At 37.9% G+C, this 25,444-nt stretch overlaps 1 long non-coding RNA gene across 1 annotated transcript; it reads right to left on the reverse strand.

Moving 5' to 3' along the window:
• Positions 1-704: 704 nt before the first annotated feature.
• On the reverse strand, positions 705-17,229 carry LOC150075537 (uncharacterized). Its single transcript, XR_016547880.1, has 3 exons — positions 17,134-17,229; positions 14,303-14,439; positions 705-866 (listed from the first exon to the last, which is right to left on the reverse strand). It is a non-coding gene; the product is annotated as an uncharacterized LOC150075537 (long non-coding RNA).
• Between the last annotated feature and the right edge of the window lie 8,215 nt (positions 17,230-25,444).

The following is a 25,444-nucleotide window of genomic DNA, read 5'->3' on the forward strand; positions in this document are numbered from 1 at the left end:
TGCTTTTTCAGTATGCCTGACTGTGAAACTGCGTTACCATATATTTCTTCAGAAAATATGTTTTCCTTTATGTGAACTAAGAGATGTCCTTTCTCACAAGAGAATGGTTTTTCTTGAGTGTGAATTAACAGATGTCATTTCAAATAATCTATCAATAAAAACTGCTTACCACAGATTTCACAAGAGAATGGTTTTTCCTGAGTGTGAAAATGCCTTGCCACAGATTTAACAAGCGAAGGATTTCTTGTGATTGTGAAATATTAAGTGCCGTTTCAAATAAAACATGTTGGAAATTGACTTGCAACATACTTCAAAAGGAAAACATCTTTCTTGACTATGAATTGATGTCTTTGTAGGTACTTTGATCTTGAAAACAGTTTGCGACATATTTCACAAATGAACAGTTTCTCCTATCCTGTTTGTGAACATAAATATGTTGTTTTAAGGCACCTGATCGTGTAAATTCCTTATCATAAAATCCACAAGAAAAGGATTTCTTCAGAGTATGAAGTGACAAGTTTACTTCTGGCGGACTTGGATGTATCTCAACTTGAATCCTACTTTTGAAAAGCAACTGGATACTGTAAAATTTCTCTTTTTATACAATTAACTTTAGAGGAATGAATTCTGATTTTGTTTTTCATTACCTTTTAATGTAACGAAGCTTTGCTTGCTTTTAAATTGAGATATTGATATTCCTGTGCTTTTGTTATTTTATGTTCTTTTAAACATTTTTCTCATCTCTTGCAATTGATGACATCCTTTGGCTATGGAGCTGTGATTAAATTCGTAGTCACTGGTGACATAACTTTACCTACACTCACTTCTATCTTAACTGCATATTTAATTTAATCTCCTTGTTGAATCTGAAAAAAAAAAAAAAAAAAAGTTAAGAGAATATAAAACAATCTACACAATTCATATACAGGCAGGCCTCTATTAACGCGATTAATTCGGCCCGTGAGCACATCGCGCAAAACGGAAACGCATTAATCGAATATAATAACCAATAGGAAAAATTATAATTGCTCTTTGACCTTCTGGAATGTCCATAAAGAATTTTAAAAATACCTTTTAAATAACTTTTTAACTGTATATAATGTAAAAGATAATGAAAATAATTATGGAATTAAATGTTTATTGCATAAAACAATGGTTCTTAAACTGTGTGCCGCGGAATATTTGAAATTTTCGAGGGAAACACAGCAATACTCGACATCTGTTGGACACCGCACGAACTACTAGCTCGAGGTGCATAGTGTTAGGGTCAGGCGCCACCTGTGATTTCTCACATCTGCGCCATATGTATGCTGTGAAGAAATATAGTACTGTAAATGCCAGAAAAGTGTTGTCTGTTGTATATGACATATTGCATTAGGTTCTGTTGGGTGTCCTTGCATTTGGCCGCAGGGCCCCTGGTGGGACCTCACGTTGCCCGTACACATGGCTAGGAGGTAGCCAGGCTGACCTTTATTCTCTGGCTAGTCTCCGCCAGTGTCGCCTGAGTGTCCTGGAAGAAGACCGAGTTAAAAAAAAAAAAAAAAGAGGGAGAAAGAGAAGAGAAGAGAAGGCATGGGGAACAAGAGGAAGGGGGGGCTGAATGTGAGGAACAAGCTAAAGGGGACAGATAGAGAAGGCAGTCCACCTGAGTAAGGAGAAATAGGGGATGGGTAGAAGGATCAAGTCACAGGGGCAGGCGCCACTGAGCGAGTGCCAAAGGCCAAGCACTCTCTGGGAGTCAGCTTTTCAAGGAATGGCAATCATGATGATGCCAGCATAGTATTTTAATCTTCAGTCTTACTCTTTTATCATTTGGGAAAATGCTATCCGACCCCAGTTTGTGTTTGCACTTGAGGGTCGTTGTTCTGAGCAGCTCTAAGTTCAGCAAACTTTGCCCGTCTGATGGTAAAGACAGCTTGTGCATAACTCGTTAAGGCTTTGTATGTTGTTTCATTCTGAAGCAGGTATGTTTCATGGTTACGAGGGTTCTCCTGGATTTCAGTAAAAAATTTGACCCTACAATCATCGTAAGCAGGGCACTCATACATGAGATGCCCCCATGACTCCTCTTCGCCACAGTGGCAGAATGGATTGCTTTCAATTCCCATTGCTGTCAATTTCTGTTGAAAGGGCCCATGTCCTGTGATCAGGAATGTAACTTGCAGACCAGGTGAAAACCAAGAAGGTGACTTTGGGAAAGTCATGTCAATGGATGGGAGGAATCTTCTGGTAATTTCTCCTTTGGGCGTGGTTTCCCATGAATGCTGCCAAATTCCTTGAAGGTGTTTGAAGATACGTTTTCTTTCTTGTTTCGGGTCATTTGTAAGCTGCAGTTGAAGATTTAACAACTGTGTCAGAATTCCCTTCGTTAATCGATGGTAAAGTCCCCTTTTAATCACCTCAAGATAGAGTGGAAAGCATCCAGTAATAACCTGTAGGGCAGGGGTGCTGACAGTGCAACATGCCCTGCAGATAGACAACAGCATGAAACTTTGTATTGAGTCAAGTTTACGCTTGTTGTTTTCCAGGATGGCCTTTGTACACCAAACTGAGGCTCCATAACACACAATTGGGAGAAATGCCGCTTTATAGACGAGAGACAAAGCTTTATGCTTCAAACCCCTGTGAACTACCTAGCTCGAGGTAGTTCAGAGTTTCAGCATTTCTTATTAAGTTGTTTGGACCTAACTACTAAACGAAACTGTTAGGTATTTCTTTTGGTCTGGGTGCGCCTTGAAAAAATTACTGAGACATTAAAGGCACCATGAACCGAGAAACTTTGGGAACCTCTGACATAAAATACACAATGAAGAAATTACTGTTGTGGAAATATTTGAACAGTGTTGACTTTCTCTTTTTATCAATCAATTTCCGATAGCCGACAACAATCTTCTCTGGGCCCTGGCGAAATAAATATCGCAGAGAACATCACACCTTGTGTTTGAGGTTCTATGCGATACGAAAGATTTCATATAATTCTTTTACAGTTATCTCCTTCGCATTAACATTTTCATCTGGCTCATTTAAAAATGTGAATTTTTATATGCAAGTCTGCATTGACTTTATTAGCAGGAGACAAACACGTCTTCTTCCGATAGTTCACGGAACACACCGAGGAGGGCAGCAGGCAAGCGTTTGTTTATTGACCGTACGATTCGTGGTAAGCTTAATGCGCAATTCAAATATTTTTCAACTATCGCATAAAAAAAAAAAAAGATTACGATAATCGAAAATTTGCATCGTGTAAAGTGAAAAGTGGTATCATTTTTCAAATAGCGTTAACTGAATATTGCGTTAATCGAACTCGCGTTATGCGAGGCCTAGCTGTAATAAAAACATCTTTCCATCTTAGTTGCAATATCAAATGTGAAATCAAGGAGCCATACTACATTTATTAAAATATATGCTTGTTCATATTTACATATTCAAACTCTGATAGAGGTTGTAAAAAGAATAGTACATGACAGTAATGGCACATACGCAACATGAATAACACCTCCAAACAGAAAAATGGCCACCGGATGAAATATAGATTTCTTCCTGTAAATCCTTCCTTTGTGTGTGTGTGCGTGCGTGTAAATATATATATATATATACACACACACACTACTCTAACAAAGGTATATGCAATCCTCTCCTAACATACTGAATGGTGCAAATAAGACATAAGAAATGTAGGAATGTAGCAATACAACTGATATTAGAAACAAGCAAGCATAATAATCTGTGGCAAGGAGCTCAGAAAGAATTTAAAAGTGGCTTAATCATTGCATGCCATAACAGAAATCTCTTTATGCATGTTCACAGGTTTAACATATTCACTGCATCAACATGTATTATGTTCCCAAAGTGCTGTGCAAACACACATGTAGGTCATTGCAAATCAATCAAAATATAAGTGGCTTGAATTGCTTGATCCTCTTGGCACACTGATTAAATTCTGTACTATTAGCATCAACGATTTCTATTTGTTTCTAGCTTGGAACACATTTTTAATTTTTTTTTGGCTTGTGTTAAGGTTAGTTTATGTATGTCGAATAACCTTTCAAAAAAATTGAGTTTTCTTCGGATTTATTGTTCACACCATAAGTGTTCACTTTTAGTTATGAATTCCAGACATTTACTTTTTCAGTATTTACAAATTTTTGGAATGTTATCTTTCAAAATTCTGAAAATTATTTTATTTATTATTTATTTTTTTGTTAGTTGTTGACGCATCGGCTTCTATGGCCATAATGCACTCCCATTTTATTTGCATTTACTCTGATTCAAGCCCAAGGTGGGATTCGAACCCGCAACCTTTGGGTTGCCAGGCAGACACTTTACCCAACCCGGCTCGGAAATTACGGCACACTGAATGGGTGCTCTCAAATATATAGGTGACAGCAAATATGTTATAATTGCAGAGTCAATGATAACTGATATAGCGAAAATGTGGAAACAAACCTCAGACATAGTCAGGTAAGCCAAGAAAACTGATGAATAGTAATTATTGGTGCACAAAGGTAGTGTTAAGTTGAATGAAATAACATAACTGAAAATTGTTATTATCTAATTCCAGATGACCATAAGAGTATCTATCAATAAATATAGTGTATAGGTTGGTGCATAACACAGGGTTTTGTGACTAAACTGCAATTGATAATTATCACATCACACTAGCATGCTGGTATGAGTAGTCCGGTTTCCTTTCATAAGATGAAAGGAAAGTAGGCTTTTACTATCAGCCAAAAATGCCCTCTGTAACAGATTAACTTGCAAGATATATCACCATCTGCCACACGCTTGGATAGGTCTGAATTCAATTTTTGTTGACGACAGGAGGAATTTCTCAGGTCCTCTTCATTCAAGGCTGTAGTTAGCTGATCTCTAGTACAGGATGTATATTTTCACTAATGAGTTTTTCTGGGTTTTTCAGAATTCACTGAAAATCAGCAAATGAACACACACACCGTACTTCTAGACATGCAATTACAGTTAAGAGTGCATGATTGGTTTCTCTTAGTTGTTATATAAGTAACAACTTAGTTGCACATTCAGTTGCTAAAACCAATGTTTATTATTGGCCAAAAAATTTTTCTGTATAACTTGTATCCATTTTAATTATGCCCTCTCGACTGCCAGGATGTGTTTATCCAGCTGCTCCTTAACACTTTTTACTTTTTCCCTTTTTTTTTTATTTGTATCCCAAAACGAAAGACATTAGAATAGCACTTACTACCATTTTTGAGTTGAACATCAGAAGATGAAAGAAGATAATTGTTGGATTACACTCAAAATTTAGATTATAATTTTCAGGAAATACATGTGAAGGGAGCTTTTTCCAAAAAACAGAAGTTGAAGGAATAAATGAGAAAGAAGAAAAGTTGGCTCTGCGAGTTTTAAGCTGGACAGTAAGAGGCTGCTGACATGTTGTGGCAAGTGGTCAGACTGGCATGGAAGAGAGAGAGAGGCAGAATTATAGAAGCAAATTCAGAAGAACAATGCCTGTTGAAGTACCTATATAAAAGGCATGCAGCAGAAACAGTGTGTATGGGGAAAAAGTTTGGTTTGAAAGTAAATTTCTACCATCAGTGAGATGCTACTTGGATTTTAAAAAACTTGAAGAAAAGGCTTTGTTTTTACTCGATCACTGCCCACCTCATTCTTCCGTTGATGTACTGAAATCAAAAGTTGGCAAGATCAGTGTCATGTTTCTGCCAACGAACACAATGCACTAATTCAGACTATGTATCAGGGCATTATTTGATCCATCAACACTTACTATCAAGGTGAGCTACTTGCTAGTATTGTAAACTCGGGTGTCGAGTTTTTCTGACTTTTTCAGTCAATTTTAGTGTCTTTCACTGTTAATGTTTTCAGAAATTCTGAAATATTAACAATGAAAGATTTGCATACATATTGGATTAAGGTGTGATAAAGTAAGCTAAAATGGAATTGAAAACTGCTGGAAAAAATGTATTTGAGAAGACAAGATCATTAACAATCCCCTTGAGCTAGCAGCATTTTTAGAACAAGGAGCAAAGGCTACTTTATGTACTTGGTGACAGTCTTGGAGCAAATGACATGGATGCTTGGAATGAGATGGATGGGGAAGGTCCAGTTGCACATTACCCGAGTGAAGAAGAAATTGCAGCCTCTGAAAATAGTGGGGAAACAATCAACAAACAAGAGGCCAACGTGTTTCTCTCCTCCTGTAGGTAATTATCCAGCTGACTTTTGAATTTCCCCAAACTGTCAGCCTCTACCACCCAGGTATGTAAGTTATTCCAGTAATTTTTAACTCGCTGGTTAAAATAAAACTTCCTGCAACCAAGTGTAAACATCTCCAACATAACTTGAAATTATGGCCTCTATTCTAGAATCATTTTTTACCCATGAAAATTTTGCCCTCATTCATTTTACTTATTGCCTCTGACAGCTTTAAACATGTGATTCAAGTCTCCTCTAAAGTGACTAGTTTCCAAGTTCTGCAAGCCACATATTCGAAGTCCTTCCTCATATGGACGCCCTTTTGCCAATCTCACCAGGCTAGTTAGCATTAGCATTAATAGAGGCACATGATGCAAAAAAGCAAGCTTATGCAGCATCAGCCAAAAAAAAAAAAAAAAACTTCTCATTTTATCCCTACATTCGTTCCATATGCCGGCCCAGCACAGCCTTAAATTTATTTAGGCTATCAACTTACACAACAAAAGATAGAAGCCTGTTCTACCAATCAATTACCTGCTGGCTAAAGGCAAGTTTCTACACATCTGTTCTCCAACTGACTTTCCTCAATTTGAATCTATGCACCCTCAGGTTCTTAATGTGAGAAAGAGGAAGTTTCCCATCAGCAGTCAGGTTTCTCAACCCGTTCAAGGCCTTATACAACTTAATCAGATCACCTCACAAGTCCCTACTCTCTAGGCACTGCAATTCACAGAATTTATGCCTTTCTTGGTAAAAAAGGCATAAATATGTACAGAAAGAATGGACAGGACAGGAAGGAAGGAAGGAGGTTTTATGCTGTTAGTTAAGAAACTAACAGGTTTTATGTTATCACAGCGTTAGTTAAGAAACGCTTATTGTTAGGGAAACATGGAACATGGTATGTAAAAAGGACAGGTGGAACAGGACCAAGGTATTTGTGCCAGGGGCAAAGGTTGATGATGTTGTAGAGTGGATATCATCTTTTAAGGGCACAAAAGGTGATACTGTTGTACATGTTGGCACTTATGATATTAAGAGTAAGAGACCAGCGGAATTACTTAACAAGTACAGATCACAGTTGAAAAAAAGCAGTGAATTAGGGTTGAATTTGAAAATGTCTGCAGTTCTGCCCAGACACGATATAATAGGAGGGAGTATATGTTGAGAGCCTTGTCGATCAATTCGGCCCTGGAAAGACTGTGCAAGATTCGAGGGGTAAATTTTTTTCAGCCTGGTCTGTACTTGTTAACAGGTGAGACTGCTTTTACAGGGATGGGATACACTTAAATAGAAAGGGTGCAAGAATATTTGCTGATGCTAACGAGGCAGCAAAGGAAGTAAGCAAACACTTATCCTTAATAATGAGAGTTTCTTTGGACACAGGGGAGGTACCCATAGACTGGAGATGTGCAAATGTGACCCCAATTCACAAAGGAGGATAAAAGGCTGACACAAGTAATTATAGACCAGTGAGTTTAACTTCTGTTCCAGGAATATAAATGGAGGCATTGGTTAAAGAAGCACTGCAAGATCATCTAGACAAGACTTCAGTTATAGCTTGGACACAGCATGGTTTTGTTAAGGGAAAGTCAAGGGATGGTTGATGGGGACAAGACAAGAGTGTGGGAATGAATGGACACTGCTGATCGTGGACTAATGTCATTAATGGAGTCCCTCAGTGTTAAGTCTTAGGTCTATTGTTGTTTCTTGTATTTATAAATGATATTGATGATGGTATATCGAGCTTAGTGTCCAAGTTTGCAGATGATACAAAGGTTGGCAGGGTTATTAAGGACAATACGAACAGTATGCTGCTACAACAGGATCTGGAAAGGTTGAGCAGATGGGCTGAGAGGAGGCAAATGAAGTTTAACTTTGACAACTGTAAAGTACTACAAAAAGGAAACAGTAATCCCAGAGCAAGGTATGAACTCTGTGGTACGACACTGATAGTGGTAGAGAATGAAAAGGATCCGGGGGTTATTGCGTAGGCAGATATGAAGTTTTCTGAGCAGTGCAGATGGGCTGAAAGAGTAGCTCACGGTGTCTTGTCAATGATATAAAGTAATTTTTCTAGCAGGGATAAAGAGGTGATTATTCCTTTGTATACAGGTCTGGAGGCGTCATTTCAAGAAGGATGTAGAGCTGCTGGAACAAGTACAGAGAAGAGCAACAAGATTAGTGAATGGAACAAAGGGTTGGTCTAATGAAGAAAGGCTTACATTTTGCAAATTACAGTGTCTGGAGACTAGGCACTGGCGAGGTGATCTGACAGAGGTGTATACAGCCTTGAATGGTTTGAGAATGCTCAATGCCGATGGGATTCTTCCTCTTGCTCAGAATAATCACCTGAGAGGGCATAAATTCAAATTGATGAAAGACAGATGTAGGATAGATTTGTGGAAATTTGCCTTTAGCCAGCGGGAAATGGGTTTGTGGAACAAACTTCTATCCCTTGTGGTGGAAGTTGATAGCCTAAATAAATTTAAGGCTCATCTGGGCAGATATTTCGATTGAACGGAGGAGTGAAATGGAAGTGGGTTTTTTTTTTTTTTTTTTGGCTGATGCTGCATAAGCTTGCTTTCTTTCATCATATGCCTCTACTAATGCTAATCTAAGGAAGTGCATCCCATTGACGTTGGTGAGAGCCTCTACATGCAAATTCCATTTGCATGTAGAGACTCGTCATAATCTTCACAATTACCTGGTGAACAACTTTTCTGCACTGGAAAAAAAAAAAAAAAGAAAAAAAGCAGATAAGGAAATGCAAATTATATGCTTCCCTCCTGACACATGTATCTATTCGGTCAACCGTTGAATATTTTCAAACTGTCAGCCTCAACTATCCACAAGGGCAATTTATTCCAGCAGTCAATGACACACTGGCTAGAAAAATCTTCATACAATCTAAGCTAAATGTGATAGCTACTTTCACTCTGGCACACAACGTCACAGTAATGAACCACTCACTAATGAACAGGGCTTGGATACATTGCTCCAACAAAACTGCATAAGCAACAAAATACGTAGGGTCAAATAAGTCCTCAGCAAATGTGGCTACCCTGAACAGACCAATTACTGGGAACAATACACATCATGGTTTCACCTTGCCAGATATTTTTCATCTGACATCTGTTAACTTGGCACTTTAAGTTCTACAGGCATTGCTCAATTCCCATTTCAACCTACACTAACACTAGCCACATCCAGAATCATTTGCAGCTGCAACATCTGCACCGTTCAAACACCCAGAAAGAAATTGAAATCTCCTTATCTGAAGCAGAGCAGGATCATTTACCACATACCTTGCCAGGACTGTGCCACTAGCTACATCGGCAAAACTAACTGTAGCTTGGAGGCGGTTTTCAGGACCACCACTCTCCATTACTAGGGCCAACTTTGCTCATTCGGTTCTAGCTGCACACTGTTGGGAGGAAGTACATGAAATCATACCAAACGATGCTGAAATCATAGGCTGTTTGCAACATTTCTAGGTCTGCCGTTGATTAGAATCGGCGTCACCAGAACTACAATCAACAGGAATGGTAGCACCCGCATACATCCCATCTTTGAGCAAGTCATACTTCACGAGCTCGGCAGCAGTCTATAACAGTAGTCACCTACCTCAACCCCCTCTACACCATTCACCACTCCTCTCTGACCTTGTGTGCTTATGTACTTGAAGGTCAACCAGACAGATAAAAACCACCACTTTCCAATGCTCTGTTAATTGAAAAAGGCTACATTCAGTAGCCGAAATCTACTATTGCTGTGTTCTTTGTTCGTGTTAAATTTATTACGTTATCTCTTGAATGTCTGTCCTTAGGGTCAGTTCATATTTTATGTTTTATTGTGTGTACTCTCTCACTTAGTATTAAAGTTGTTTTCACTTGGTCGGTGAATGCAAAAAATTATATTATGTAATCTAAACCTCACCCCTGTAATTTGAATTGATGACCTCTAGTACCTGAATCCTTTATAATAGTGAGAATCCCATTTTCGTTTTACTAATTCCTATCAGAGCCTCATAAATGTCAATAAAGTCACCTCCAAGGCACCCCAGTTAAGATCTCTACCCAAAATAGTTGAAGTAATACCTCATACTGTTGTCCTTCGGTCGAGCTCACCAGTCTAGTTGGCTGGACTGGTGAGATAGACAAGGTTCCTTCAAAGCCAAGTTAACCAAACAGGAATTGATAATAACCCTCTATCTGTTTGTGGAAAAGAAGAAAATTGGGAGCACATGCTCCACAAGTGCCACCTTTACTATGCCACTAGAAGCCACATCCTCATCTCTCTCTCTCTCTCTCTCCCTCATGGTGAAGAGCACTACTTCCTTATTAATGAAAAAACACCTACAAACCACTCTCAGCCTTCAAGCAAGCTCATTTTTAGTTCAGGAGTACAATTCTACCACAGTAAACTGTGATAGAATTTAGCCAGTGGCAAGACAGGTAAACTAATTAAAGGAAACTCACTTGAATTCATCATTGAAAACAGGTCCCTCTCTATGTGGGCATTCTAGCCTTGCAACTCTTTTCTGTCTACCCGGAGAAACCCACTCTTCGTCCTTCACCTACCTACCTCAGATGAAGGAGGCCTTAATTCCTCATCTTCTATCTTCCTCCCAACTATGAATCTCACTCTCATGCTATATACACCCACTAATCCTCTTTTTTTTTTTTTTTTTTCACTTGGGCTCCATCCAGAAAGCCCAGGCTTTCTGGATGGAGACCAGCCAGAGTATAATGAGCAGCCTGGCTTACCTCCCAGTGGTGGTGGTGAGCAAAGCAGGGTCCCACTAGGGAGACCTGCAGCCGAGAAGCCAGACAACAGAACAAAACACAATACTTCATAAACCAGATGCTACACGTTACTGGCTTTTGCAGTAGTACTGCATTTGATCAAGTACATACATGTGGGAGTGGGAAGCCACCGGTGGCACCTAACCCCAAATATTTTGTCATTTCTTGTTATACATGAAACTTGTCTAAATCACTGTGTAGAAGTTGGCCTCAATTGCTACATTAACTGTGCTTCTGGCCTATATATCATCTGCAGATTTCGATGCCATACCATTAATTTTGCAATTTATTTTTTTTCATAATCAGAAACAAACCTTGAGGGAGTCAACTCTGAAGAATGACTATTTATAACATCCTTCTAGCTGATGAGTTTCAGCCATTCCTCAAACCCCCTGCTCTTGCCATTTTTATTTAATTACATTTGTTTTTTACCCACTGAGAAATATAATTTCTGTAATAGTGGTTACTGAATGAATGGAACCTGTCTATTGGTTAATTTTTAGCTTTATTACTGAATTGAAAACAACCAGTTAATTATAAGCTGCTAAATTTAATTAAAAAATATTGAATGAAAATAATGAGAGAAACTAGTAACAATAATAATATAAGTGTTTATCCTAATTGTGGAAACCCTAGGCCACTCATCCCATTGATTGACACACAAATACTCATGTGGCACCTCATAGAAATAATGTGAACTTCTATATCAGTGGTTTTCAACCGTCATGCCGCGGGAACCTTAGGGTGCCATAACAACTTTCCAGGGTTGCCAGGTACTTTGGGTTTAAGTTACTTACACTTATTATTTTTTTAATCGATATGCTTATTTCATTATAAAACGGTGTACAGTATCTTTTTAATTGTTTTATGAAGTGTAATATTTATAATTATATTATTGTAACAAATATCATATAACATATATATTTTTAATATTATATATATATATATATATTATATATATATATATATATATAGAGAGAGAGAGAGAGAGAGAGAGAGAGAGAGAAAATCAGATCTAACAGTCAGAAAATTGAGTACATTGAGAAGGGGTGCTGCAAAATAAAAAAAATTACTTAGGGGAGCCGTTATTAAAAAAAGGTTGAAAGACACTGATCTATATTTTTTTGTTAGAGAAACCAAAACTCTACAGAAAGGTTAGACATCTGATGTATATGTCTTATGAATCACATGTGAGAATGGGAGTTGCCTAGAAGAGAGACAGCTTCTTTGCTTACCTGACATCTGTTCAATTCTAAAAAAAATTTCATGTCTTGTAATTTGTAACCAGAAACTTGGCTTTTTTGTCCAGCAAACAGAAAATCGGCATCAGAACACGAAATTTATAGACAGTATACACAGAGCTTAGTTTCTGATTCTCCTAAAGCCCCGCTATCTTCTAAAGACTAACCTTCCACTGGTATTCTAGATTGCTTAACAACTCCCACATGATTTTTAACAAGTAATACAAAATCTGCCATCAGTCCCACCTTGACAGTAAGGTAAGTATGCTACTGTGTGTTGAATATGGAAATGAGAACAGAAAATGTACTATAACCAGTTAAAAAATATTGGTGGGCAAAGGTATTACAAGAGGATTTGATTTACATTTACAAAATTTTAAAAAATAACAGAATCATATAAAAATGTAGCATCTCTCAGATGACTTACTAAAAGTGAAAGGTTAAAAATTACTCCATTTCTGATTGGATTAAAATTTGGGCCTATCCCTATTAGGGAGAAAGCCATTATTCTACCAGAAAGGAACAACCAGTTAAGAATCACTGCTCTAGAAAATCTATTGGACGAAGTAAATTAATCCTTGCATTTTTTTTTTTTTTTTTCTTATAAAGAGCATTTTATAAAATGAATTTTTCATTACAAAGTAATCCAAAAAATGTGTACTGTTTAAATGTGTAAAGAATGCAAGTTTCAAGGTTGCATTCTCTCCAACCCAACTGAATTCACATCATTTTTGGGTCAGAGATTTTGAAAAGGTGGCCTGGAAATTCGGGTGGCGTTGGCAAGTCATAATATTAATCTTTGCCTGAGAGTGACTAACTCAGCCACATTGTGAAAAAGGCCCAAAAAATTTCTCCCGTCATCGAGAGGAACTTGAACTGAGGTCTTGTTTTACCTGGTGTGGGGACCCAACTGTAAGACCTACCATTTTGTCTTTGTTACTGAAAAAAGATTTGTATTTTTTGGGCCAGTGTGTGTAACATTGCATTAATGTTTTGATAAATTACTGTAAAAAAAAATGTTCTAGTTCAGTCAAAAGTTTCCCACAGTTATTAGAAAGTACAAGGTTGGAGATTTCTATTCCAAAGAACTAATTGGAGCTTATCTAATAGTGTTCAGGTGGATTGAGTCTGGCGACTGGGGAACCAGCACAATAGGATGAATTGACTGATATTTTTGATAGCAGTCTGCACAATTCGCATGTTACTCCCACTAGGCACATTGCCATGAAGCGAAGTGCCAGGTTGGAGATAACTTCCAGATAACCATTAGCCCCGAAAATTTCTCCACTAGTATTAAGGGACCCAACAATGGCCATGAAAACACTCCCTAAACCATTACACTATGGCTGACAGCCCTCACTGTTGACAATTGGCAAGACTGATCCAGGGACTCATCAAGTTTTTGCCACAGATATATTTCCCATCAGCAAAAAATTCCAGGAACCAGAATTCTTCTGAGCAAGCAAAGAACAAAGCGTGATCGAACCTTCTTGTTTTTTGCCGCCAAGAATAGAACCCCATTCAGTCATCAGTTGCGATATCCCATCGATGAACTGGTACGAATTGTTCATTCTGAAATGTCTTTGATTATCACCATTCTATTGAATTGTGGTTTTGCTGAGCGCAAACTTTCTTCAACCCTGTGCAAGTCTTTTCCACATTTGTTTTTCTCTTGCATTACCAAGGTTTTTGACAGCAAGTTCCATATTCTCGCGATGCTATTCATTCATACATAAAAAGCCCAAGCACAGTTAAATGTATTGAGGTATACTGTATATGAGGCATCTGGTGGCAACTACTATACCACATTCAATTAAATCTTACATCTTGCCCTTTTTGTGCTGACTTCAGCACACCCAGTATCCCCATGTATCCGTCCATGTGCTTTATAATATATAGTAGGAATTTGTGATGCAATTATTGAATGCATGCACCATATCATGAAAAAGATAAATGTACCTAATAAAATGGACACTCAAATGTAAAATTTTATTTTCTACTATAGTCTTGTACTTATTAAGTAATTAAGAAATATTGAGAATCCTATTCTTTAGTCACACTTACACTTCTGTGGTTTAGATACTCCTTCACAGGCAGCCTTAACTGTTTCTATGCTGCTCTCCAACAGAAGCCTGATTGTTTTGTCTTCTATCCGATCCTCATAGTTCTTCAAACAGATCGCATCCTTTTTCAGGCCTCCTCTGTAAAAGTAAAATGTCACATTTAGTTAAAATATACACAAAAATTATATTTAAGCTTAGAGAGAGGTTTTGCTGAGCGAAACCAAGTAACTGCCATGGAAAATGGAGCCTGTCCATTTCTCAGCAGATCGAGTACAAGCAATTTTTTCACAAACATTCAAAATATTTGGTTGAAGATTATAGCTGGCATCACAAGAACTTGACTTGTCAGGGTAGCACAGTTGGCAGGATCACCATCAATCCCACACCGGATGGAAAATACACAAGTTCTGTCTATGACAGGACTCCAACACAGGTGAATTTATTGTTTTGCTAGAAGAAAAACCATGCTTAACCTCTCTTGGGACTGACTAATTCAACCATGTTGTGAAATATTCTCATAAATATTTTTCACATCATTAATGGGAATTGAACATCAATCATCAACAATTGATGGTTCGACTGTTGATGAGCTTGCTCTGATAGCTAATTTCCTGAATGAGTATTTTGCATCCATATTCACATGTGAAGAGTTATTAAGGGAGAAGAATGCCAGATGATTATCAAACTCTAACAGGCTGCTTAATGATTTTCTAATGGCTGAGAGGAAAGTGGAGAAGAAATTGTTCAAGTTAAACATAAGAAAGGCACATGGGGTGGATGGGTTCTATCCAGTTATATTAAAGGAGGCGGCAAAGGAAGTAAGCAAACCCATAGCCATAGCTATGACAGCATCCTTGGATACAAGGGAAAGGATTGGAGTTGTGCAGATGTATCGCCAATTCACAAAGGTGGATCTAAGGGTGACACGAGCAATTACAGACCAATTAGTTTAACTTCTGTTCTGGGAAAAATAATGAAGTCACTGGTTAATGAAGCACTGCAGGATCATCTAGACAAGACAGCAGTAATAATTCAGACACACCATGGGTTTGTTCAAAGGAAATCTTATCTGACCAATTTGATTGGGTACTGGGATGTGGTCACAAAGGAACTGGATGCAAAAAATAATTTTGAAGTCATATACTTGAATTTCTAGGAAGCTTTTGACCCTGTTGCACATGGAATACTACTGTACAAATTGGAGCAGTGTGGCATTAAGGGCAAGTTGCTGCTGTGTATAAAGGGATGGTTGAGAGGGAGAATACAGAGAGTGGTAATCAATGGAAGCTTCTCTTCATGGATTAATCTTATTAGTGGAGTCCCACAGGGTTCGGTGTTGGGCCCACTCTTGTTTTGTATATTTATCAATGATATTGATGAATATACAAACTGTCGAAGTTTGCAGATGACACAAAGGTTGGCAGGATGGTTAATGACAGTAATGGCAGTGCACTACTGCATCAGGTTATACAACATTTGGGCAGATGGGCTGAGAAATGGTAACTGAAGTTTATCTTTGACAAATGCAAAGTACTGCATATGGGTAGAAGTAATCCCAGAGAATTTACCAACTGTGTAGCACTACACTTTGGGTGACAGAAAATAAAAAAAGATCTGGGAATAACTGTGTAGTCAGATATGAAGTTTTCAGAGAAACCCAGACAAAGCAGGTCATGGGGTACTGTCAATGATATACAGGAATTTTGCTAGTAGGGAAAAGGAGGTGGTTGTACTTTTGTATAAAGCAATGGTGAGGCCACACATTGAGTACTGCTTACAGGTCTGGAACCCTCATTTTAGGAAGGATGTAGAGTTGCTAGAACAAGTACAAAGAAGAGCAAGAAGACTGGTGAGGCAAACAAAGGGGTGGGCTTACAAAAAAAGGCTTAAGTTCTGCAAAGTGTAGTTTTTTTTTTTTTTTTTTGTTAGTTGTTGGCACATCAGGTTCTGTGGCCATAATGCACCTCACAAGGTTTTTCAGTACTTTGATCCAAGCCCGAGGCGGGATTCGAACCTACGACCCTTGGGTTGCCAGGCAGGTACTTTACACACCTGGCTAGCCCGGCTGGCACAAAGTTTAGTGCCTGGAGACAATGCACCTACAAGGCAATCTGAATTGGGGTGTATAAAGCCTTGAATGGATTCAGTGGGCTGAATGCTGATGGGATTCTTCTGCTTGCTCAGATTATGAACCGGAGGGAGCATACATTTAAATTGAGGAAAGAGAGCTGTAGAATAGATGCGCTGAAATTTGTCTTTAGCCAGTAGGTTTGGTTAATTGTTGGAATCAACTTATGCCTGTTGCTATGGAAGTTAATAGCTTAAATAAATTCATGGAAGAACAGGAGAAACTTTCAGAGGGAATGGTTGTGTGAAATTGTTTTTTTTTTGCTGATGCTACATAAGCTAATACAACTCTTGCATCACATGCCTCTATTCTACTACTATTACTATTTTCCAGGATGGCAATACTACCAACGAGGGCTGAGATAGAGTGAATGCCGTTCTGGAAGTGGATAGGCATATTCCTGCCGGCTCTACTCACTTGTAAAATGACATTCACTACAATGCAGAATCATGAGTAGTAGCCTATCAGCTCAAAACAGTGAGTTGAGCTACATCTGGACATTATATCGCAGAGAACCATGGATAATTGTCTCTTACTTAAATTTAATGAGGAACTGTACTGGTTAATCATTCTCGCTAATTAGGTTTCTGGATTCAGTATGTTGCCACCGAATGTTTTAGGTTGAGAAGTGCAGATCAGATTTATGAGTATCTGACATTCACCTATTCAGCAAATAAATAACAAATGGATCTCTTCAAACTTACCTATTGCAGTATTTGTCCAACTGCTCATCGCTCGAAATATTGTCAAAATCTTCAAAGCACTGACCATGTATTTGCGCTCGGATTCCTTTAATTTCGCATTTAACTTCCCGTACAAAAAAAATAATAAATAAATAATAATAAAAGACAAATATTTGTAAAGAAACCACTGAAGAACAAAACTAACAAGTTACACACATCAAGCAATAAAGAACAGTTTTCGTTTATACCCTCAAAACAGGTTGGCAAACTCGTAATAATGAACTGACAAGAAACGATATTAAAAAAAAATCACCATATTATTTTTTTTTCACACAGATTTTCTCGTGATATATATATATATATATATATATATATATATATATATATATATATATATATATATATATATATATATATATATTAAATAAGTAAACCTTATCTGAAAATCACTATTGTAAAAAATTTACAATATTGCTGTACTCATCGTGTCAAGATAGCAAGGTTCCAATCTGCTCAAACAACACTGGAAACATCATTGTGCGATTCTCATATTTACAGTATCACCAATGTTGTAATTAGGAGAAGTTGCTTTCTACGATTGAGGTAGAGAACTTTATTACTCGTTTTACTGGCAACTAAGTTGTATTCCTGAAAAAAAAAGAAAAAAGGACGATTTCTAACAAGTTGCCCATATCACATTTATGGCAGAGTGTTTTAATCTGTCTACAATCTGAAAGACTGCGTTCACACCACAGAACAATAATATCTTACTACTGTGTGGTTCACACCAGCTAAAACTTTCGAAAAAGCAGCATTTATTACCGCTATATAAACTCATAAAACTTTTCGCACTTCCACAGCCTATCCCCAGATTAAAGGAATGTATATACACAATAGTATTTTGAGCTATTGAACATAAGAGTTTAACAATTGTAATTATATTGTTGTTGTAGTTGTTGGTTGTAGGATTTTTAGGAGAATCAGTGACTAAGCCGTACTGCTCCACGTATATTATCAATAAATTGCATGTGTTCTTGCTGGCAGAACTCATTACCAGATGGATACACTACTGTGCTGAAGGACACGCCTCCTCCAATAAAACGTCCAGATAATTTGTGGCATCCAAATGTTGATCCACTGGTATCAAGGGCCATAATTTCGCAACGAAAACATTCGCCACACAATTACAGAAACACCAAAATCGTATACACATCACAGGATGGCTCGAGTAGCCGTTCGATTCAACTGGACACTTTACGGACCATGCCTTGGGCTAACGAAGTGTTTAGGACCTCCAAAAACACCGGGACCAAAAATAATAATTGAACAGAATTCAACGTTTTTGTAAGCACAGAATTTAGGAGAAAGATTCTCTTCAGCTTTTTTGTAAAAAACAAATCACCGACGTCTTCCAAATTCGTACGGAAAGTAAGTTAGAGCTGTAATAAATGTATTGGAAATAACTTCAAAACCAAATTTATAGAAATACTTTCGAATTTCTTAAAAACAAAAAAAAATAAAAATAAATGGAAGTGCATTTTAATTTAGCATTAGCATTAGTAGAGGTATATGATGCAAGAAAGCAAGCTAATTCAGCATTATCCAAAAAAAAACATCACTACCATTTCACCCCTCCGTACGTTTGAAATACCTGTCCATCTGAGCCTTAAATTTGTTTGATGTAAGGGAGTGAGGCTTCGGGATGAAATTGTTAAGGGCCTGCAAATACCAAGCTAAAGGCATCTAGGGCCTACTAACACAAAAGACGATCCTGATGGTATGATGGACGTGTTCGTTTCCCATTTTGTGCTCCTACGATCAGAGTAATTACTTCCAAAAGTACAATATGCTGACTAGGCTAGCCGGGTGGGTAAAGTGCCTGCCTGCCAACCCAAAGGTCGTGGGTTTGAATCCCGCCTCGGGCTAGGATCAGAGTAGTGCAAAAACCTTGGGAGATGCATTGTGGCCACAGAAGCCGATACGCCGACAACCTTCAAATAGCTTGACATTTCCAAGCGCTTACATTCTCTACCCCTGACAGTGGTAGAGAATGAAAAGGAACCTGGGGTAATTCTGCAGGCAGATATGAAGTTCTCTTAGCGCTGCAGACGGGCTGCAAGAGTAGCTCATGGTGTCTTGTCAATGATATACAGGAATTTTTCAAGAAGGGATAAGGAGGTGGTTATTCCCTTGTATAAGGCAATGGTCAGGCCACACCTTGAGTACTGTATACAGGTCTGGAGGCCTCATTCAAGAAGGATGTCGAGCTACTGGAACGAGTACAGAGAAGGGCAACAAGATTAGTGAATGGAACAAAGGGTTGCTCTTACGAAGAAAGGCTTAAGTTTTGCAAATTACAGTGTCTGGAGACTAGACACCGGCGAGATTATCTGATAGAGGTGTATAAAGCCTTGAATGGTTTGAGCATGCTCAATGCCGATGGGATTCTTCCTCTCGCTCAGAATAATCACCTGAGAGGGCATAAATTCAAATTGAGGAAAGACAGATGTAGGATAGATTTGCGGAAATTTGCCTTTATCCAGCGGTTAGTTGATTGGTGGAACGGACTTCCATCCATTGTTGTGGAAGTTGATAGCCTAATTAATTTAAGGCTCAGCTGACAGGTATTTTGAAAGTACGGAGGGGTGAAATGGAAGTGGTTTTTTTTTTTTTTTTTTTTTTGGCTGATGCTCTATAACCTTGCTTTCTTGCATCATATGCCTCTGCTAATGCTAATGCTAAATAAAAGCACCAAATAGAAGTCTGTTCCAACAATCAAATATGTCCTGGCTGAAAACGAATTTCTGCACATCTATTCTGCATTCACCTTTCCTCAAATTAAGTTTATGATCCCTCATGTGTTGTCTGAGCAAGAAGAACGATTCCATCAAAATTGAGCTTACTCAATACATTCAAAGTCTTAAACACCGCAATCAGATCTCCTGGCAGGTGTCTAGTTTCTATATGCTGCAATTTACATAACTGAAGCCTCTGTTGGTAATAGCAGCCATCTGTTCTTCATCTGGTCGTCCGTTGTAACAGATCATTGTTTATGAGACAGAGTCACAAACATTAAATAGACTTCTTCAGTTAGTCAAAAAATTCAGTGAGTTCTTACAACCTATTAGAAACTTTTTAGGTGTATTCACATTACAATCAGTAATTTGTCTCACATACTATTTAAATCCAAAGGTAAAGGTAAAATTTTCTAGATAACATTTATAGCTATACAGCCAGCTTTAATTAACCGCTGTCTCCGTAATAACTAGTAAACTGTACTATCCTATTTATTTTATTTTTTTTTCCCCTTTAAATTATTTGTTACTCTTACCATTCAAGTGTCACTTTCTTAAATTTGAACAGATTATTAGCTGTAAACAACTTCGGAGACCGGCGGAATTACTTAACAAGTAATTCAAAAGAGGTATTAGAACCTATAGTACTTAGGACCATGCTTGGGTTGGAGGTTGAGAAGACAAAAAAAGATATTTAACATTAGGCTTGAACTTCTACAGACTGTAATTTTCAGGAAATTCCACAAAACGTCAGCAGAATAAATAAACAAGGAAGATGAAAAGTTGGTTCTGTGAGTTTGAAGTAGGACAGTAAATGGGTGTTGGCTGGTGGCAGCACGTGTTCGGACTGTTTTAAAAGAGAGTGGGAATTATAGAAACCTATTCAGAAGAACAGTGCCCATAGAAGTATCTATAGAAAAGGCATACAGCAGAAACTAAGTCTATGAGACAGAGAATGGAGAGACACTGTTAGAGATGAGCCATTAATTAACCTAGCTGCCCTCTTCTGAATAAAATCTACAAGCCTTAGAGAGGTTTTGGCGCCACCGCCCCAGATGTCGGAACAATATTCCATGGTAGAGCGGATTTGTGATTGTACAGTGTGAATAGCTGTTTGGAAGAAAAGTAACGCCAAGAGCGAAAGAGAAAACCAAGATTTTTAGATACAGAGGAAGAAATATTTGTAATGTGCTTGGGCCAAGAGACACTAGAAGTCAAGGTAATCCTCAAAAGAGATATATCATCTTGCTTAGAAATCGGAGTGTCACCAAAGAGCAGAAGAATCCTTTTTCGAGATATAACAAAAGACTGAGTTTTAGAAGGATTGAAATCAACTAAGTTGTCTTTGCCCCACTGGAGAATTAACCGGAGATCGGCATTTAAGGAAGTGGAGCTGGTATGCTAGACGTTGAAGCTGACTGAGCAGTGCAAGGTTTAAGATTTGGCAATTAATTGATTTCCCCATTACTTTAGAAAGAGTAAAAGTAATGCAATTGGATGATAACTAAATGGGAGGGATTTGTCACTCTTTTTAGGGAATTTCTGGATATGAGCAAATTTCCAAGAAGAAAAAGCACCCTTGGAATAAAAAAATGAAAAAAGGCGGCAAAGAACAGGAGTAAGTTCAGGAGCACAGATTTTGAAAACAAGTGGAGAAATACCATCAGGACCATGAGCTTTCTTAGCATCAAGATTCGTCAAAATCATTCTGACATCCTTTTCATGGAAGACCAAAGGAGGCATTGAATGGAGCGTGTTGAGAATGGTGGGAGGTGTTTTACAAAGTTCATTAATACCTGAGTTTAAAGTAAAATGGGATGCTAGCAGTTCAGATTTATCCTTGGCTGAAGTGACAATAGAACCATCTGGTTTTGACAGAGGTGGGAGCAGAGATGGGCAAAAGTTAGGCCAAAAGCTTTGGCAAGAGACCAGAATGCTCAGCCAACATTAGGGCAAGAAGCAGGTTTTTTTCTCTTACCTTGTTGAAAATATAGTTTAGACTAATCGATAACTGCTTTACAATTGTTGCGAGCATTCGTGTAGGCAGAAAATGAAACTGAAGAATTAGAAACAAGCCAATTACGATATGCAACGTTCTTCTCTTGAACAGCCTTAGCACATTTATTGGATAACCAAGGTTTAGATAAAGGGCAAGATTTTAAAGTGTAGTGTGGAATAAAGGATTCCATTCCTACAAGAAAAATTTCACTGACACAATCTGAGCAAATGTTGACATCAGAAGTTTTGAAACAGTAATCCTACAAAGGAGAAGAAAAGAAATCTCGCATGTTATGCCATTTTGCATTCTTCTATTATCAAACAACATGAGGTTGGGAATAGCCATGAGAATAAGGTTCCATTGGAAAAGAGATAATCTCCAATTTGTGATCTGAGGTGCCTAAAGGCCTTACTTCGACCGTGTACTTAGAAATGTTGTTTGTGGGGTACTTTGAAGGGCTGTTTGTGAGAAAAAGATCAAGCGTTTTGGCTGTGTGGTTAGGATTGTGCAGTGTTCCTGTAAGTTAATGAACAATCTGTACAAGGTCATTAGTAATTGCAAAAGCCTCAGCAACAGCTGGGTCGCTGTGACTAGAAAACGGAAGCCAGCTGGAGTTGTTGTGAACATTAAAATCACCAAGGAAAATTATCTCACTGTTACGAAATTTGGACTGGAGAAAGTCAAATTGCAAAGAAGAGAGGAAGTCAAAGAGTTCCCAGTGGATAGTGGAGTTGGGAGAATGATAGAGACAACATATGAATTTGACAGAATGAAGTAGAGAGATTTGAAGCCTGAGAAGATCGAAAAGAGGAGATTCCAAATTACCTAGTCTCTGACACGGTATATCGGAATGGACATATGCACTAGTACCACTTTTGAGGCGAAAGGAATCATAAAGCGAATAATCTGGGCAACTGAAATGAACAGTAGATGAATCAAGCAATAATTGAGATTTTGTCAGAAAAAGTACATGGGGTTTGGCAGACTGCAAGTGGACATCATTGAGATTGCAACCTAGACAACGTATATTTGTGAAATGAACTAAGTGTTTTGGAGGTTTATATCTTTTTGTAGATAAGCTTACCCTATTAGTTTCACAATTCATGATGAATTCAATAGTAGAAAAAGTTGGGGGGGTTCGTGCTGTATGAAGTAATAAAATTTTTGGATATGGCGTACACATGTTAAGAATATACCCAGATCCTTGATATAACGCGGCCTCGACAATGCCCCCCCCCCCAATACACACTATTCGGACTCCCTCCAGTCACTATCTGGCAGAGATAGTGACTTGTTGATTCGGAAGCCTCCTAGAGAGTAACCAACTGATTCGGTCCAATGTACTAACTAGAGGCCGGCCTACGAACACTGTTTTAGAGCAACCCTCAAAATGTAAGGAAAATTGGATCTCGCCATTATGTCCATCCTAACCTCAAAAGTCACCAGTCATACTGCATGACGAAATAGACATTGGTCCCACAACTTGTTTGTAAAACACCACTTGTAATTGTTTGTAAAATAATCGTTGGCTCTCACCCTCTGTATTATTTTCTTCACTGCTATCTGTTAGGCTAGCTGTTGTTCTGCCGATATGCTTCTAAATTTTAATATAACTTTTGATTATTTGGAACTAGGTGTATTTGCAGATGACAAACAGAAACAGATAGTTTTGCTAATTATTCATTGGATGTATTGAATGGTGCTAGCCCTTGTCAACATAGTATTCAATGTATCCTATCATCAATACATGCATCATCAGTAATTAGTCTCATTATTTTAGTTTTACTATATTATTATATTATTAATCATATTTATTTATTTATAGGGTATAACGGATAAAACCAACTCAGACTATCTTAACCTTTATCGCTTCTTTTGGTCTCATGGCTCATTATGAATACCTTTATTCTAAATCCTTATCTTACATCTGTTGTTTTGACCAAATGGCTCACATTGAAGGCTTTTAATGTACTTATTCAATTACTTTCGCCTAAGGGCTCACTATGTATATACTTTTATTGTACTATATTATACTTTATACACCCTTATTCAATATCGTTATCTTATATACTGATGTAATTATTTTACAGGCTGATGTAATGTTTAAGCAATAATTTGATGGCATTAATCTGATCTGGTACACTTTTCCTACCTTTCAATTCATGCATCTTACTTTTCATTATTATTTATTTCATAAATGATTAAATACATATATAATATATGAATTAACTGTCCATTATCTTTAACTTTTATTATATTTTACTTTTCCACAATTCTTTAATACAATTAGTTGTGCCATTTTTGTAGAAGTTGGGTGTCACTAGTGTTCCAGCTCTTGTGATAATGGGATTGTCACGTCCCTGTCTCTACTTGCAAAAGATCAATAGATCATCAAAAGGACACCATGGGCCTTCCTTGCAACCTATTTACAATGCTCAGAGAATTTCATGTCATTAACAACTCTACCATTAACCACTTTACCAATATTAACGTCATCTGCAAATTTAGACATCACGCCTTCTATCCTTTCATCAATGTCGTTTATGAAAGTTAAAAACAACAGTGGTCCTAATACTGATCCTTGGGGAACCCCACTTCTTACATCAACCCAATCTGAGGAATAGCCATTTATCACAACCCTCTGCCTCCTGCCCTGAAGCCATCCTGCTTTCCATCTAAGGATTTTCCCAGTAATTCCAACCTGTTCCAGCTTATAAAGCAACCGCTCATGCGGGACTGAGTCAAAAGCTTTGCTGAAATCTAAATAAACAATGTCGAAATTATTCCCTAAATCCAGCTCGTGAGTGAGCCTTTCAAAATAGCGAACCAGATTTGTTAAACATGATTTTCTCTTTACAAAACCATGCTGAGTATCCTTGAGAATGTCAATTCGATCCAAATGATCCTGAATTCCACCCTTGATCATTGCCTCCATGATTTTCCCTACCACTGAATTCAGAATGACAGGTCGATAATTTCCCACTTCACTCTTAGAGCCACCCTTATGTATGGGAAATACATTGGCACTTTTCCAATCCAAGGGAATCTCCCCAGAGTCTAGTGATGCTCGCATAATTAGCCTCAATGGTTCAATGCACTCGCTTGCCGCCTCTCTTAAGATTATAGGGTATATTCCATCAACTCCAGGAGCCTTACTGGTCTGTAGGCTCGAAAGTTTTTTCATTAAATAATCTTGCGAAATTTCAATATCATTAATTACATATTTTTTAACTTCGCTCCCACAATTTCCCATTGCCACAAAAGGCTTTTCATTTGTAAATATCGATGCAAAATAACTGTTGAGTTCATCTGCAACGGCAGCTGGTGTATTTAATACTATTCCGATTCCCTTACGTAAAGGCCTCATCTGGTTTGTCCTGCTTTTCTTGGCATTTATATATGTGAAGAATTCCTTATTCCCCACCCCCTCTTTTCTCTGTTTGCTTGTGATTTCTCATAAACTGCCTTTGCCTGTCGAACCTTTTCTGTGGCTCTATTACAGATCACCTCGTAGCTGTTATAGGCTTCTGTACTTTTT

This window comes from Mastigoproctus giganteus, chromosome 14 (genome assembly GCF_048544385.1).
Source record: "Mastigoproctus giganteus isolate SK-2022 chromosome 14, ASM4854438v1, whole genome shotgun sequence".
NCBI classification, from domain to species: Eukaryota; Metazoa; Arthropoda; class Arachnida; order Uropygi; family Thelyphonidae; genus Mastigoproctus; species Mastigoproctus giganteus.